Raw genomic sequence first — 6,183 nt, forward strand, 5'->3', positions numbered from 1 at the left:
GATAACTGGTAGGCCAACATTACTCCCATTTTTCTTGTTTTTCTCATTTTATTGATTATTCTTATGTATTTACTTTTCTGGACAGTGTTTATAATTGCTTTATATTCCATTATAAAATCCCACTGGAGTTTTGGTCATGATTTGCCCATATTTTCTAGAGGAAATATTATTCAAAGTTACATATTTAGAATAAGATAAAAAGGAAGTGATAAGATGTTTGAAGAAAATGACAATATGAAACAGTTGTGGAGAGTGGAAGAGCTAGTCCATCAGATTGTCCTGTAGATGGGGAGGCAACCAAGTATTTATAGTGGCATCAATCTGCAGTTTAGGTGATTTTCATCAATGTTCAGCCACTCAGGAGCAGGCGTAAAGAATGAATTGGTTGGTCTTACACTGGGATTGGGTTTGGCAAGACAAGCATAGCAGAAGGAGAAAGGGGGGAAAAAAATGAAGGTACTTTTATTTCTTTGTCTTCCTTCAGTAAAGACAGAATAGAAATAATTGTGTTTTTCTTTCACCAAATAATAATATATATGAATAAATGAAGAGAGGTGTAACTTTTTTGTTTTGTTGTTGTTTTGAACATCTTTATATAATGAAAGTGTTAACTTGTGGACAAGAAAGCCAAATTACAACTGAACTTCATATTGTATAAATAATTTATCTTGTGTGCATATATATTTTTTACCATATTACACTTGAGATACTTTCTTTTGACAGGAGAGCACTTTTGGTGTAAACCCCTATTTTGTGAGTGTGGATATTTTCCCCTAACATTTTCTTTCTTTGGAACTAAGCATTCTCAAATGTGTTCCCAGGGGAATCTGGAAATGTTGGTGCATATCCATTTGGCAGTTTGGAGATTTGTTAGAGTGTGGGAAAATTCAGAGGTTATTTTCAGGTTATGATATCTGAATATTTCTTTGCAGGTCCAAAGCACAGTTTATTTTTAATACTGTAAAGATATCATAGTCTGGATGCTCATTTTGAGAAGAAAATGCTGCTATCTTTAAAGAAATATAGCTTCACATAAAATCCTGAGTTACAAAAGTAAAGACCTAAAATTCAGATGAAATATAACAGTCTACTAATGTTTCAAATTGCCTATTGGTTTATTATGTTTTCCCTTACTTAGGTAAGTAAAGTTAAGAACTATTGAAGTTCACGGCCATGAGGGCACATCCATGGATATCATAAAGCAGCCCTTTTACATTTTCTCTCTCTACGAATCCAGCCTTCAGCAGGATGATTAACAGCTTCAACCTGGGGAAAGAACGCAGTCTTTCCTCTGGGGCTTCCCAGACCCAAGACCCTGCCCATCCCCATCACAGCTCTCTAAGCCCGACTGCCTGTGAGGTGGGGAAAAACTCAAAGAAACTGTGCCAGTCCCAATGATACCCAGGGCTCGACTGCTGCAGGGAAGCAGAAATGATGCCTTATAAATTGGTTATAAAATGGCCTTGTCCAAAGGTATGTGACTGCTGTTTTCATAGTTCCCGTCAGCCTCAGAATGTTCTCCATATTTCTTTCAGCTGTGGGAAGCTGGTCTCATGCAATTCTAAATGAGTTGTTGTTCCAGTCTAGACTCTCACTGAACCAAAATGTGGTCAGGCAGGGTTATTGCCTTTTTCAAGAGCTGCCAGCAGCCTCACATTCAACTGCTCTGCTCATGTATCATATGCATGATTAACCACAACTTATTCCTTGAACTTTGAGGTAAGACAGTGAAAATAAACTTGAACCATCAATGTATTCTTAGCACATACCACCAATTAGAATATTCACATTTCAGATTCTGATTCCTTTTGACACTTCTACTCCCACTCTCTCCATTCAATCATAAATCCAGTCAATTTTACCTCAAATATATCTCTTATATTCATCCCCCCCGCCATTTATTGGCACTGCCTAGTTCTTGATTCAAGTCTTCCTCATCTCTCATCAGGTCCATTACAAAAGCCTAATAGTCTTGTTTATCCTTCAAAAATGTACAGCTGCTTATAATATCTCTCTGCCTAGTAGTTATCTGTGACTCATCTGCCCAAATGGTCTGAATTCCTTCAAGTTCTGGTCCTTATCTGTGTTTCCTGACCCATCTTCTGTCATTCTCTCATTGGTGCTTTGCACTCCTACCACATAGAACTGCCTTTAGTTCCAGTGCTGTTCTCTCTGCCCAGAGGTGATATTCAACATAGTTAAAGAACAGAAACTGACCAATCAGAACAAACCCCATGACCACTCAGGACTGGCACACAAGAGCATCCTGGTGAATATTGGCTGATGCTGCCATTTCCAGCACCGTGGCTTTGATTCTTTCCCTGGCATGTCTGCAGATTCCTTACATGGTCCACAGAGGACCTTTGAGCAGGGGCTGGAGGTGAGAGACAGCGTTATTTAGAAAGGTTTAGGGGCTTATACATGATTAACATTTTCAGTACCTATGTAGAGACTGAAGTATTTGCATGGTAGGCACTATTTGCAGAACCCAAAATGACCTCTTCTGTTTTTTGAGATATTCTCAAAATAACAACTGCCTCATCTCTGGTTGCTCTGTAAACACTTTTACCTGCTTCTGTTTCTCAGAATGTAATCAGCAAGAGACATCTACCTCTCACACAGGCTCACCAGCAGATTTGCTTTTTTAACCAGGCTCAATCTTTTCATTTCCATGCTGACTAGGAATCATCATGTCCTGAACTGACCTAAAAGTACAAGGAGAAATTCCAGGATCTTTTCTAACAAAAAGAAAATAATACATGCTTTTCTTAAATCCAAATCATGACTGTTTGAACTCGTCATCATTAATCATATTTCCTGCATCAGCATCCTTAAGAAATTGTTATCAAGTTGCTACTCAATGCAAAACACTAACCTGGCACTGAGGGAAATTTAAAGCAGTAATAGGTGCAATACCTGCTCTCCACTGCTGTGGAGCTAAGACATGAACAGCGAAGTAATAACTTTGATTTAAGCAGTACATTATATGTTGCTATCAAATAATAAACACTGTAGTAGTGAAGAGGAGGAAATGACCTGTCTCTCTCCCAGTTAGGTGAGGCTTTCTGGAGGAGCTGGGTCTTGAGCTGAGCATCAGAAGATGGGTAGAGGCCAGGTGTGGTGGCTCGCGCCTGTTATCCCAGCATTTTGGGAGGCCAAGTCAGGAGGATTTCTTGAGCCCAGGAGTTCAAGACAAGCCTGGGCCACATATGTGAGATCCCATTTATACAAACCAATAAAAAATTAGCAGGACGTGGTAATACACACCTGTAGTCCCAGATACTCAGGAGGCTGAGGCCAGAGGATAGCTTTAGCCTGGGAAGTGGAGGCTGCAGTGAGCTGTGCTGGCGCCACTGCACTCCATCCAGCCTAGAAGACAGAGTGAGACCTTGTCCCCTCATCCCCCAAAAAAGGTGGGTAGAGTTTCAGCAGTGTTCCAGCAGAATAACTAGCATATGCTACGAGCATAGAAAACACAAAGCAAGGTAAAGCAGAGCCTTGACGTCAAAATGAGGCTAGAAAAGTAACTGGGGTCAGACTGCAAAAAGAATTTATCAGGAAAAGGCATTTGTGTTTTAGACCACAGGTAGATCCCTCAAGTTTTGTTAGGCAGAAGCTTAACATAATCAAAGCAATATTTAAAAATATTAGGCAGTGGTAGCTGGCAAGCAGAGTGCTGGGAAGTAACACGGCATAATAGAAAATAGCAGGGCCTTAGTACTTAAGCAGTGGATTTGAGTCTGGCCTCACCACTTTCTAGCTGGGTGGGCTTGGATCACTTACTTAACAGCCAAATCTCCACTTACTCAGCTATAAACATGACGATAATAATATCTGTAGGGCTGTTATGAGAATAATATTTCACATTTATGAGCACTTACTATGTATTCACTCACACTGCACTAAATACTTTACATCTGTGGTCTCATTTAACCCTTATGTCACTTCTTTAAAAATTGTGGTAAAATATACATAACAAAATTTACCATTTTAACCATCTTTAAGTGTATAGTTCAGGGGGTTTTAAGTATACTCGCACTGTTGTGCAACCATCACCACCGCCCATCTCCAGAACTCTTTCATCTTGCAAATCTGGAACTTGGTACCCATTAAACACTAACTGCCAATTCACCCCACTCCCCAGCCCCTAGCACCACCATTTCACTTTCTGTCTCTATGAAGTTCACTTCTCTGGGCATTTCATATAAGTTGCATTATGCAGTATTTGTCCTTTTATGACTAGCATATTTCACTTAGCATAATGTCCTCAAGGCTCATCCATGTTATAGCATATATCAGAATTTCTTTCCTTTTATTTTTGGCTGGGTACAGGGGAATTTATTAATGTTATCTGACAAGGTCAGGCTCCCTAGGTCCTCCCCTTTTCAGGGTGTCTGATGTAGAAACAATGAGGAAGGTTGATTCTCAGCGTGGTGGAGGACTGTGTGGCAGTGACTTCCCAGCAACTAAAGGCTTCTCTCTTCCTCTCATGCTCTTGTTGGGGCTAGTGGTCTGGGGGCTCTTACTTCTTGGAAGCCATGTGGATCATGAAGGTTATCACTTTGTTGCTGTAGCCAAATTCATTGTCATACCCGGAAACGAGCCTGACAAAGAGGCCGTTGAGGGCAATGCCAGCCCCAGTGTTGAAGGTGGAAGAGTGGGTGTCACTGTTAAAGTCGGAGGAGACAGCCTGGTGCTCAGTGTGGCCCATGATGCCCCTGAGGGTCCCTTCCGATGCCACTTCACCACCTCCTTGATGTCATCATATTTGGCTGGTTTCTCCAGAGAGCAGGTCAGGTCCATGACTGACACATTGGCAGTGGGTACATGGGAGGCCACACCACTGAGCTTCCTGTTCGGCTTGGGGATGACCTTGCCCACAGCCTTGGCAGCACCAGTAGACACATGCAGGGATGACGTAATGGAGAGCCCCATGGCCATCACACCACAGTTTCCCAGAAGGGCCATGACAGTCTTCTGGGTAGCAGTGATGGCATGGACTGTGATGCTGAGTCGCTTCATGATGCCAGAGTTATTATGGATGACCTTGGCCAGGGGGTTAGGCAGCTGGTGGTGCAGGAGGCGTTGCTGATGATCTTGAGGTTTTTATACTTCTTATGGCTCATGCCCATCATGAACATGGGGGCATCAGCAGAGGGGGCAGAGGTAATGACCCTTTTGGCTCTCCCCTGTAAGTGAGCCCCAGCCTTCTCCATGGTAGTGAAGATGCCAGTGGACTCCATAACATAATCAGCACCAGCATCATTCTGTTTGATTTTGGTGGGATCTCACTCCTGGAAGATGGTGATGGGATTTCCATTTTCAGCCTTGATGGTGCTGTGGAACTTGCTGTGGGTGGAATAATACTGGAACCATGTGATTCCATGGTAGACCATGTAGTTGAGGTCATTGATGGTGATGATATCCACTTGGCCAGAGTTAAAAGCAGCCGTGGTGACCAGGCGCCCAGTGTGGCCAAATCCATTTACTCTGGCCTTCACTTTCATCGTGGTGTGTCAGGGACATGGCTGGTGCCTCACTAAAGACTGGGCCATCTATTGATGGGAGGAGCTGAGAGACTGAATTTCCTTCCTCTTTAAGGCTGAGTAATATTCTACTGAATACTTTACATCACTGTTTTATCATGAGAAAACTGGACTTAGAGGGGTTAACTCATCCAAAATAAGAGAGAGAGTAAGAGAAAGAGCTAGGATTTGGGCCAAAGCAATCTGATTCCACAGTGCAGCCTCATTTCCCTTGTATATCCTGATGCATGTAGGTTAAGGGCCTAGCACTGCACCTTGATCAGGATGGCTGTTGCAGAAAGTCATTCTATTGTTTTTGATTATCCAGCACCTCTTCCACAGCTTATCTGGGTAACACAATTCCTCTTTTCCTTGAGGAACTCTGTCTATGACTGTACCCTCATCCCCCCTGGCCACCATACAAGGGGCAGAAAGCTGAACATATTACCCAGGTCAATAAATCAGAGCCTTCCTTCCCTCCCCATTGCAGTGACAGATTCAGGAACAGTCACATGGGTGCAGTCAGCGTCCTTCCTGGTGCTATGAGGAGATTGTGAGTCAGGACTTAGCAGGGAGATGGCAAGAAAGGTGGAGTCCTGAGCAACATCTGAGCCCCTGGATCTAGACACGTCTGAAGCCAGTTGTCCCCATCAACTTC

At 42.7% G+C, this 6,183-nt stretch overlaps 1 pseudogene; it reads right to left on the reverse strand.

Moving 5' to 3' along the window:
- Positions 1-4,522: 4,522 nt before the first annotated feature.
- On the reverse strand, positions 4,523-5,507 carry LOC100440507 (glyceraldehyde-3-phosphate dehydrogenase-like; annotated as a pseudogene).
- Positions 5,508-6,183: the final 676 nt, after the last annotated feature.

Source organism: Pongo abelii, chromosome 1 (assembly GCF_028885655.2).
Source record: "Pongo abelii isolate AG06213 chromosome 1, NHGRI_mPonAbe1-v2.0_pri, whole genome shotgun sequence".
In the NCBI taxonomy this organism is placed as follows: domain Eukaryota; kingdom Metazoa; phylum Chordata; class Mammalia; order Primates; family Hominidae; genus Pongo; species Pongo abelii.